This window comes from Monodelphis domestica, chromosome 7 (assembly GCF_027887165.1).
Source record: "Monodelphis domestica isolate mMonDom1 chromosome 7, mMonDom1.pri, whole genome shotgun sequence".
Lineage (NCBI taxonomy): Eukaryota > Metazoa > Chordata > Mammalia > Didelphimorphia > Didelphidae > Monodelphis > Monodelphis domestica.
Window position 1 is genome coordinate 43,984,333 of NC_077233.1, and position 12,319 is coordinate 43,996,651.

At 39.6% G+C, this 12,319-nt stretch overlaps 1 long non-coding RNA gene across 1 annotated transcript; it reads right to left on the reverse strand.

The window, feature by feature from the left end:
* Positions 1-293: 293 nt before the first annotated feature.
* On the reverse strand, positions 294-6,777 carry LOC130455441 (uncharacterized). The gene is made up of 3 exons (XR_008913404.1): positions 6,678-6,777; positions 5,683-5,767; positions 294-2,130 (listed from the first exon to the last, which is right to left on the reverse strand). It is a non-coding gene; the product is annotated as an uncharacterized LOC130455441 (long non-coding RNA).
* Between the last annotated feature and the right edge of the window lie 5,542 nt (positions 6,778-12,319).

Below are 12,319 nucleotides of genomic sequence, written 5' to 3' on the forward strand. Positions count from 1 at the left end.
CACAGACAGACAGACAGACAGACAGACAGACAGACAGACAGACAGATAGATAGATAGATAGATAGATAGATAGATAGATAGATAGATAGATAGAAAAATAGATATAACATATATGTCAGACCCAGGTATCCATTCTACTTTCTTTCCCATTCTCCCTTTAGTGGTCCCGGTCCAAACTTTGTGCTGAGTTCTATCCCCTAAGGCTCTACTTTGTGCTCTTTGTGAAAAGGAGATGAATATACTAATCCTTGATAAAATACTAAATTAGCTGTTATCCCTCTGGGAAAAAAATCAATCAATTAACAAACATTTATTAAGTATCTCCTTTGTCAGGCACTGGTCTAGGCTGAGGTTAAAAGCACAAGGGAAAGAGTCTCTGCCCTCAAGGAGCTTACAGTCTAGGTCAGAGAGATGTAATCTAATATAGGTTAATACAAAGATATATACAATCAATACCCGATAATGAGTGGGAGTGGTAGGGGTAGGTAATGGAGGCTGGGGTGATCAGAAAGGTTTCACGTAGGTGATACTGGAGCTGAATCGTAAAGGAAACCAGACATTCTAAATTGCTGAGCTCTCAAGAAAATACATTCCAAAATGGGGGACAGTCAGTACAAAGGGATGGAGGGAGGAAGTGTAATAATAAGAAATGTAAATTTAAAAAATGTTGAACTATAGTGTGTGTGAAAGAGAGTAAGGTCAAACTAGGCTGGAAAGGTATGCTATGGTCAGATGGTGAAGGACTTGAAATGCTAAATCAGGGATTTTATATTTGACTCTTAGAGGTAATAGGGAGCCCCTGAAGTTCATTGAAAAGTTGAATATCACTTTAGGAAAATCACTTTTGCAACATGCCTTAATCTAACTAAAAAAGGGAACTGTGGAAATTTCCAGGATCATTGTTAGAGCAGCAGGTAAAATATCTTGGAGACAAAGGGTCCTTTTGGTGTTCCTAAAAACAACTACAATTAGGTAACAACCAATTTTGAACCCTTTCTTGAAAGCCCTATTAAGGTCAAACTAGGTCCCATAACCTTTCCTTTGGCCTTTCCTTTGGCACTTGTAGGATCATTACATTTAGAGTTGGAAAAGTTTGAATAAAAAGCATAATATGAATAATATTTTAAAATAATGAATAAAAAATACAGATGAGGAATGAAGTCCCAAAAGGATCAGGTTACTCATCCAGGTCACACAGATAGTAAATAGAAAATCTAGGAAACAAGTCATCTGACTCCCAGTCCCCATTTTTCCACTCTACTCTGCTTTTCTTACCATTAGTTGATACCGCATCATAATGGCATTTTTTTTTTGGACATCATTTTCTTCATCCAAATTCAAGACGGCAAAAATATAAGAAATACAGTAAAAGGGATTCCCACATTGCCTAGAAGGTAGGACTTCTGTGAGGATGAGGATTCTGACTCTTCCTCATAAGCTTCATTCCTGTTTAAATGGTGCCCAATGAAGCCCAATGGCTCCCTTCACAACACAGTCTTCAAGGAAAACTCTCTTCTTTGCTATAGTATAAGTTTCTCAGAACATATACATTTATACTTAATACATTAACCTCAAGGGATGCCACTTCATTTCCTTCTTACTATACAAGAGATTATTCTAGGTACACACACACAAGAAAGTAGTTCCCAGGACCTGAGACAGAGAACTATTGACGTCATGCTTGTCATCCATCGTAGACAGATTCACAGAAACTAAGCCAGCCCGTGGCTTCTTCCTGAGATCTTTGGCTGAATCCTACCAAAGGAAAGTCTGGATTGGTTCTGATGTGAATAACAATATTTGCAACATGTTCATCAAAAGCCTGAAAGCATCTGACTTGCACCTGGCTGTCTGCCATGATCCCCTTGCTATGTCCAGAGAGAGTCTGAATGACAAGCCCCAGTTGAAAAGATAAACAGATACAGTCCAGTAGATGGTCCAGAAGATCTGATCTGAGATGCAGGAGTCCTAAAGGAAGAGCCCATCCATCCCTGTCTCTCCTGGTACAGTTCAGAGCATTTCCTCCGACCATGTCAGTGAATATCAAAATACAGAATCATCCAAGTTGTCCAATCCACAGTCTTCCACATAACTTATGACTTCGATTTCTGTTTCACCAGATCTGGTTTTCTGGAAAACAAATATAATAGGCATTAGCTTTGACATCAGCCCCTTGAAAGAAAGCCTTTAAGACTGTTCACAGGGCTTGCTTTCAAGGGTGTTACTACCCATTCTTTAAGAGAAATGATTCCAAATAATGCAGCACGTGCAATTTCACCTCTAGTGCCATGTTTACCTTTTCCACACAGAACTCGAGCAATAATGAAATACATGAATTAGGATCAGAGATCTAGAGCTGAAAGGGACCTCAATGGTCATCTCATCTCATTTTGCCCATTAGAAAATCTAGGTCCTTTGAAACAGAAGTGACTCACCCAAGGTAACACAAAAGGGGACCTTGTTGATCATTCCAGTCTAAACATTTCATCTGAGAAAGATGGAAAGTAAAGCTTAGCGAGGAAAGTAAAGCCCAAATCACAACTGGTGATTGATAGGGCAATAACTTGAACCCAGTACCTCAGACTTCAACAATATCTTCTTAGCACTGTGCTTAACTCCCTACATTTGTGAGAAAACATCAGCCAGTTTCAAAGCTGATTTAAAACTTACTTTAGCATTTTTTTAATGTTATTCCTTAATAATTAAAATCAGGATGTTGGAGAGGGAGGAGGCCTTCCTCTCTTGGCTCTCCTGGCGCCTTCAGGTCACATTCTACATTCTGAAGGAGACCTTTCCCAGCTTCAATTTGCCTCCTCCACAGGGTCTTCCCACCAAGATTACATCTACTCTGAAGATATCTTATTATTTACATTTTGTCTTCCCCATTAGAATGTGAACTCCTTGAGGGAAGGCAAAGACAGTATTTTTTGTTTTTCTTTCTATACCTAACTCTTAGAGCAGTACCTGGCAAATACTAAACACATAATAAATGCTTTGTTAATTGACTGACAAGAAATGAAACTCAGAGAATCACAGGCAGGAAGGCTGGCAAGGATTATTTAGTCCATAACCTTCATTTTTCCCAAAGGGGATACTGAGGACCAGAGAAGGTAAATGACTTATACAAGGTCATACAGTAAATAGCAGTCAGGAATAGAGCCCTTTGGGTCTTCCACCGGCATGATACAAAACAGAATACCTGTTGGCATCACAGTCAGAATGGTTTTGAACTGGGATCTGAGCAGGCAAACACTCACTTGAAAAATCCCCATCCTGAGAGAGCTCTTGGAAGACAGAGATCCCCAAAGCCCAAGGCTGCCTCCAGAACTACGCCTGGGATGCCAGCTGTAATTAGAAATGATCAACACCCCTCCACCACTTCCTCTCCCAATGCCTTCTAGCAGGTTCCTCCTGGGCTGGTGCCCGTACTGTCAAAGCTGCTGCCACCCCTGGCACTGGTGGGGCCCCTTAGTATCTCTGGTAGCCTTGGAGCCAAAGCAAGTTGGATGAGGGCCCTTGGAGGTGACTGCCTTGTGTGATGTTGTGGAAACAGGAGGGGAGAGGAGAGGAAGGGAGGACTCCATATGGGGAAGCTGGAATTGGTTTCCCCATTTTCCCAGTGGCTGGAGAGCGTCGGTCCATTGGGCACACCAGTTTACATGCTCCTCTTTCCCTCCTCTCTCTCTTTAATTGATGAGATGGTTTAGGGGGAAAGAGCATCGTGGCAAGAGGATAAGATGCCCTGGGAAGCCAGGTTAGGCTTAGTTCTAACATTAATATTTGCTATTAGCTTATACGGAAATCCGCTCTTTCCTCCCCAGGTCAGGTTATTTTGAACAGATGCTTTTACTTTTAATTAAAAACAAGCCATGAGCTTATCAGCTAAGCTTTTAAGCCTCCTCCTTTTGCTATCAATAGGAGCCTCTTGTTTTCTGTGGGGAAATCAGATCCAAGTATGAAAATGACCCATTAAGCGGCTCAGCCGGAGGACTTAAGCCTGAGGCTCAATCACCTCGGGTTCTTAAGAGGATGAGAGTCAGGTCTGGAAGGAATCGAAAGCTCCATTTGGAAGGGAGGTCAAGTGACCGCTCAGCAGTGGGCTGTCAGTCACTGGGCTGCCCTTCCCCAAACACTGGCACCTGTTTTGTCAAATCTGACCTAGGACTTCCAGGACGAAGGAGAACCAAGGATACCGCCAAAGCTGGCTAAAACTCAGGTTTGAGCCTGTTGTTGGAAACATCCAGGGCATTACCTCCAGGCTCAGCTACCCCAGCTGTCTGTTGTTTTTTCTCTGTTATGAATCGAGGTGATTGCTTTTGGGGAGGGGACTATAAAATGGGATATATCTGAAAATAGTGGAGGGGGAGAATGGACTACTTTGTCCAAACCAAAATGGAATAATAACACAAATGAGAATTTGTATTTGAATGTAATTTTGTAGGAGTGGGGCGTAAAGCCTTTAGGGGGTAGGCTAAGGAGGATTGGCACTAGAAGGAAATGAACCATTGGCGTTAGGGATGCCAGGAGCCAAAGCAGGGCTCTTCCCAATGCCCTCTTTTCTTCCACCCCCAAAAGGAGAAGAAGAGGAAGATGATGGAGGAGGAGCTGGGAAAGCAGAGGAAGTTGGCCCTCCCTTGCCTTCCCCAGATGGTAGAAGAGATGGCATCTATTTCAGTTTGGGGTAGGAAAGATGAAATGTACCCAGACTTGGCCAAAGAAATGACTCCTTCCTGCCTGACCTTGGACCACAAAAGTACTTTAGAGATATGTATCACATAAATGAACTGCATCCTAACTGACCATGCTGGAGGAGGACTGGCACCACCTTTTCCTAACAGTGAATAAAGCAGAAGATGTGAGTCAATGAAAGTTGTCTACACAATGGCAGGCACCAGGTACTACATGGTAAAGTGGAGAGTCTCAGATTTTAGAGTCAGGAAATCCTGGATTCAAATCCCATTCCAGATACTTCACAGCTGTGTGACCCTGCACAAGTCACTTGACCTTTGTTTTGCCTCAGTTTCTTCTCTGAAAAATGAGAGTTTGGACTAAAAGGCTTCTAAAATCCCTTTTAGTTCTAAAGTCTATGCAGATTCTGTCTATCACCAACCTGTCCATCTAGGAGAGGAGGAGAAAAAAAGCAACTTAGCAAGTTGTTAAAATGAAATGACCAAGTGATTTCATCAAAATATTCCCTACCAAAGAAGTGGAGGAGTATGAGTGAGTGAGAGAGAGAGAGAGAGAGAGAGAGAGAGAGAGAGAGAGAGAGAGTATGTGTGTATGTGTGTTTTGAGAGGAGAGATGGGAAAGAGAGGAAAGGAGAGAAAATTGGGAGAAACAGAGAGGAGGGTTGGAGAAGAGAGGGAGAAAGAGGGAGGGAAGAAGAGGGAGAGAGAAGAAAGAAGAGAAAAAAGAAAGAGAAAGGAAGAGGGAGAGAAAGAGGAAGAAGGAGAGAGAATGAAGGAGAGAAGGAAGGAAGAGAGAGAGAGAGAGAGAGAGAGAGAGAGAGAGAGAGAGAGAGAGAGAGAGAGAGAGAGAGAAGGAGGGAGAGAAAGAGGAAAAGGGAGGGAAGGAGTCCCCAACAACAAAATACCTTGATTACATCTAAACCTAACACAATATTTTAGCATACTACAGAAGTATTCCTAAGCAGTAAAGATATCAAGACCCTTCAGAAATTACCTCATGGACGTTGCTTAAGAAGAGATCCTTAATCTTGCTATTTGGCACTGGAATGGGAGGAAACAATTTGGTCCATACCTGGAAGCTGAAAAGAAAGAAAAGGACAGATTTTAAACAAGGCCACTTGTTCTCTGGCCAGGATGTTGCTCTAGAAACGGCTCTTTAAAGATACACACTACAGTAAATGCACCGCCTTCCTATCTACTGAAAATACTTACTGACCAGGACTTCCACAAACAGCTGACATTTTCAAAAATCATGAGGGCTTAAAAGGGAGGGAAATTCTTAACTATGTTAAATAGCACATATTATTGAACCCCAATTTCTGCACCAAGAAACAAAGCTATTTGAAGTTACTTGGAAAAAGGGGGGGGGGGGCACAATCTTCTCTGACACCTAGAATCTCTTCATATATGCATGTCATCTCAAGAAGCATCACTTGGCTCCAGTGCAATCAGCCACTTTGAGGCCAGGAGGGCCAGGAAGCCAGCAAAGGCTTTCCCAAGTCCAAAGTAATCACCTGGCCATAGCAGGAGGGTCTGGTTGTTATTTCAGCTCACAGTGGGGAGAACAGACTGTACCGAAAAGAACACCTGCCACGTAAAAAGGCACATGCTGGCCCTTCAGAAAAGGCAACAAGGGATAAGGGAAGTCAGCAAAGAAATCAAGAGCTGCTTGAATAATTGAAAGACCTTCACAAAAATTACCACACTATTAGCAAATTCTAGGGCAGGCTCTCAATGGCTCCCAGCAGCATCCTGATGCTTGTATCGCTAGAGATGGACTATTGATTTTCCCCCTTCTTGTTTATGCAACAGTAATAGCCTCGATAAACAGGACCAGAAGAGGCCCACAGATGACTGGTTTCAATGCTTTGCCATTCTATGTGTGCGAGGATTTCAATAGAGGACAGAATGATGAGTGAAGGGTGGGCAAAAAGCCAGTACTTGTTGGCTCTACTGAGTTTCCCTTAGGCAAGCCTATGAGATACCTACATTCGACATATGAAGAAAAAACTCAACAGAAGAAAACAGGCAGTAGCCATGAGCACAACAGCCAAAAGCCATTCAGTCAGGTGAGTCGATTCCATCTCTCCTGCACGAGAAAAAGAAAACACCATTATTGCATTGAGTGGACTAAACCAAAAAACATTTGAAATCATCTTTGAAAAAAAAAATCAAATGAATGAATAGTCTTTGCTAAAAGAGTTCCAAAAAACAAGTCAGTGATTAGTAGCACCAGTACAACTCTTCCACAGGGGGTGGAGGGCTGAGGACTGAGGGGAGCTCACTGAGTGAGCAGTACTAAGAACACCAAATTCAACAATTTCTCAAACTGGAAAGTCCATTCAACAAACAGTTTTTGAGGGCTTCCTTTTCATTCAGTCTCAAAATACCAAGATTGGCATATCCATTAAAAGGACCACTGGAGAAAGGAAATATTGAACATAGAACATTCCAAAAAGAACAGAAAGAAAATATTCTAAATGTATTAATTAAATAAAAATTTCCAACTTTAAAAAAAAGAACAGAAAGCAATGAGTTTTTTTAGATTGATAGATTATTAGAGCTAGAAAGCTGTTTGAGATTAGTTAGTTTAATTCTCTCTTTCATTCTGCAGGTTAGGAAATTGAGACTCAGGGAAGACAGGGGACTTGGCCCTGATCATTCAGCTCACTTGAGACTCAAACTGCTAAATCTCCCACCCCATAGTCCACTCTTGTTTCCATTCCCTGGCTGCGTCCCACAGCATTTCAGCAGAATGCCATGTTTCTGACACAGTTCAAATTCATTTCTAGACCATGGCAGTGTGCACCTGACTACAGGGATTTTTGAAGGAGTGCATTCACTATTTCAGGCGCATAGGATTCACTCGTCATCTACTGAATTACCATCTGGCCTTTCGGGTCCAATTCAAAGACAATCTACTCATCAAGGTCTCCCCTGATTTCTCTCAATCAATATCAACCTGTCCCCCCTTGAACCACACATGGCACTTTCTCTTGACTCCTCAAAGGCACTGAACTATAATTATTATAGATGGAGATGTATAATACTAGGTGATCCAGTGGATAGAGTTCTATCTCTTAAATCAGGGAAACTAAAGTTCAAATCTGCCTTCAAACCCTTACTAGCTGTGTGATCCTGGGCAAGTCACTTAATTTCTGCCTTTCTTGGTTTCCTCACTTGGAAACTAGGGATGATAAAATCATTATCTCCCAGAGTTGTTGTGGGGGTGAAATGAGATATTTATAAAATACTTTGCAAACTTTAAAGCACTCTATAAATGTTAGCTATTAATATTAGAGAGACAAATATCTCAACAGAAAAATAGATGACAGAGAGATAGGCAACAGAGACATTAGAGATAGATGATAAAGACATACACAGAGTTGGGATAAAGACTTTTTTCCCTTTGGAGAAAGCAATACACTATCCTTAAGAAGATTCATTTCAACCATACCTCTGAGACAAGAAGTACCAACATCTTGAGCCCATAAAGACATTAACATAGTCTGGAATTTAGTTCCAGACTTGTGCTTCGAACCCCCTGAAATTAGTTATAGGATTTTAAAGTCCATGAGTGGAGAAACCTTGTCTCATCTAAACGTATCTCCACCAGGATGGAACATCGTGCTCTCAGCATACAGTTCTATAAGAAATGTTTGTTATTTTCAGCCAATAGAAAAACTGAAGCTCATACAGAATTCATGTGGCTGAACTTGATAGCCTCCTTTCTAGGATGCTTAGATTAGAATGTTTAACCACTAATGTCAAGTCCAGCCCCACCTCTTCAAATCTCTCAGAATCTCCCTCAAATCTCAGCTCAAGTCCCCTTTCATGGAGTTTTCCCAGGTCCCACCAGCTCCTAGGGACTAGACCTACAAAATCACTTTAGATTTCTTTCTTGCTGATCTTATGTCATCAGATATGTGTGTGCTGTCTCTACCTATAGAATACTGGTGCTTTATGTTGCCAGTACCTGGTATAAAGTTGGCATATTAAAAAAAAATTTTTTTTATTTCTTCATTGTTGTTCCAACCTCTACCAACATAAATCACAATTTCAGTCTCATAGGATTCACTACGATTTTTAGGAGTGAATTTAGTAGATTAGTTTGTTTTTTGTGTTTTTTTGCAAATTGCTTTTAAAATTCATCACCTTATAGTCAACCTACTGATGAGCCTTCCAAAAACTTAGCAAGTCTGAGCCTCAAACAGCAGTGGTATAATGTTTCTGTTAGCATGGAATCTACTTCTGGGTAGAGATCATGTGTTTGCCTTCCTCAGTACTTGACACAATGCCTGGCATATATGTTTGTTGACTTGACCTGATTGTTTCTGGGATTATACTTGGCAGGAACTACCTGAACTTGTGAGCATGGATTTGACTCCCTAGAATAGAAGGTCAATTCAATTCAAATCCTAATCAATAAATAAACATTTTATTAAGTACCTACTATATGCCAGGCACTGTGTTAAGCTCTGGGGGTACAAAAAGAGGCAAAAGACAGTCCTTGCCCTCAAGGAGCTTACAATTGAATGGAGGAATTTATAATCTAATGAGAGACATCAGAATAGGACTTTAGAGGGAGAAGATGAAGAATGCCTTATATTTCTATTAATGATTACCTTTTTGTATTTCTAGTATTTTGTACAGGGCCAGGCAAATAGCAGGCACTTAATAAATGTTTACAAATGCTATTGAATAGTTTGCTATCTGTCTTTCCCTACTTAAAAAAAAAGGATAGATAAAGGTATATAAAAATATATCATTCATATTTATTGGAGAGGCTAAAACTTTAAACCACAAAAATTAACCCATTAATGTAAAATTTTTTCTTCACAGGACATGAAATGTTAAAAATTTTGGCCCAGCAGCAAAAATTAGAGATACAAATGTTATCAAAACCACTCAGTTCTGTTTGCATCTCAAATTAAGCAATCCCACATACCACAAAGTCATGCCAAATCATGATAACAATGTTGTTTGCTTCTAAATATGATTACAAAAATCTTTTCAGTTAAACCACTCTCCAGTTTTTCAGTTCAATCTTGATAAACCAAAATTCTCCCTTTGCTTTCATCAAGGAAGAAGCAGAGAGTCCTTCATAGATTTGGAGCTAAAAGGACCCTTCTAGGGCATCTTATCCATCTCCTTTATATTATAGATGGGGAAATTGAGATCAGAGAACTGAAGAGATTTTCCCAAAGCCACACAGATGATAAGATCATAAATAAAAATGAATCTGAAGCTAACAAGTCCAATTCTCCAACTTTCACATGGGGAAGACTAAATTAATGCCTCAGTGGGTGATGAAGTGATGCTATATTCTTAAAAAACTAAACCAAAGGAACATGAGCTCTATGGGGTCTTACTAAGCAAAAAAGACTTCAAACAGAGTCCAATGGAGAGATTATATATCAGTTATCCAAAACCAAGTTTGCCCAGGGAATGGATGGCAGAGCCATGATTTGAAACCAAATCCTTTGATTCCAAATCTATTGCTCCTTCTCCCTTGTGCCATATCATTTCCCACTACACTTGATAAAGGAAGACCAGAGAAGACTTGCTATAATGCTTGATCTGCCCAGTATTGGGTCTGACCAGTACTAAACCTTATCTCAGCTATCTCTCCAATCATCTGTTTGTATATACATATTAGCCTGTTGAGCTTGAAGAAGAGATAATCAAAAAAGTGAAAATGATTTGTGCTAGCCATTAAAGGTAGTGCATGGAAGTCATGATTATATAAAACTAAGTCATAGAAAGAAAATGAGTTATTGGATTTAAAATAATATCATTATTAAATGAGTAAACTAATATATGAATAAAAATATAAATTAATATATGAATAAAATATAAATAAAAATAAATTAACAAATAAAAATACTATAATAAAAAATAAAATTTAAAAAGTTTTGTTTGCCATGGACCCCTTTGTCCATCTGGTGAAATGTCCTCTGGATTCCCCTCTAAGAATGGTTTTAAATGAATACAATAAAATGCATAGAACTACAAAGGAAACCAATGATATTGAAATAAAGTTATCAAAATATTTTTTAAAACAAGTTTGCGTGAGCCCCATGTTAAGTATTTCTTATCTAAAAGCTCTTCTATGTCTCCAATCCCTACTTGGGAATGCTCATATTACTAGCTTTCAGAGGAATTGGGAAAGGCATTTTGTCAGTTAGAACTTTGGCTGAGACTTGAAAGAAACCAAGGGGGGCAGAAGACAGAAACAAAAAGGAAAATATTCCAGGAATGGGGGACACAGCTAGTAAAAATATTCTGAGTGCGATAGAGACATGAGATATCACAGGAGTTGGGAAATAATGTCTTGTGTGTAAGGAAGAGCAAAGAGGCAGGCCACTGGGTTATAGAGACATGAGTAAGGAAAAGAACATTGACAAGAAATATTTTATTTGAATCTTACCTGTGGCCATGGATAAATCACAACCTCTTGAGTCTATTTCTTCATCCATAAAACAAAAATCATTATGCCTACATTATTGACCTCATGGAGGTTACTTTGCAGATCAAATGAAATTGCCTATGCAAAGTACTTCTGAATCCTTAAAGTTCTCTTTAAACATCCGTGATTATTACCACGGATAAACAAGAAAAAATCTTTAGGAATGTTTCCAGGATCTGACTTTATTTCCTTAATGTCTATAGTATCTCAGTGAAACTCAGTTAGAAATCTTGGAATCAGGGGAAAATCAGAGCCCTTCAGTTTATACACAATGTTATGGCTTCAGTGTTGGGAGAACAATGATAGTTTTAAAGAGTGCCTGAGCCTAAAGAGCCAAGTTAATTCAGATAATACAGACTGTGGAAGAGAGCTGGCCATCCTCTGAGACCTTCCCTGTCTTAACCTGCCCATGGAAATATGGTCTTACAATGCTTCCATCTAGATCATGGGTTAAGTTTCTGATCTAAATATCAATGTCATAATGAAAATAATAAGACATAATCTCATTTGATCCTCATAATATTCTTAGGAAGTAGATGCTATTATCATCCCTTTCATACAGAAGAACTTAATTGACTTGCACCGGGGTCAGTCAGTCCAGGAACTCAATAATCATTTATAAAAAGTCTCCTCTTAAAGCTAGTAATATGGATATTCCCAAGTATGGCTTGGAGACATAGAAGAGTTTTTAGACAAGAAATACTTAACATGGGGTTCATAGAAACTTGTTTTAAAAAATATTTTGGTGATTTTATTTCAATATCATTGGTTTCCTTTGTAGTTCTATGTATTTTAATCATTTATAAGAAGATTTGAAGCTGAATTTGAACTTGTTTCTTCCTGACTCCAAGCCCAACACTCTCTCCAATATCCTCCAAAACTACCAAGATGAGGGAGAATATGGATATTGAATGGCCCATACAAATAAGCCCTGTTCTTTGTGCTTCTTCCTGGTGGTTATGGTAAGCAGAAATGATTCTGAATCCACAAATTATCGAAGGGATGCACACACTAGCCAACTTTTAGAAATACTCATCTGTTCCTATTTCAGGAAGCTGACACAGGAACCAAATCAATCCAGTATGGTCATATGGCAAACCCAAAAAGGTAGAAGTAGAGGAAAAGACCTAGGCTCTAGTTTCTAGAGTTGCTTCCCCCAGGT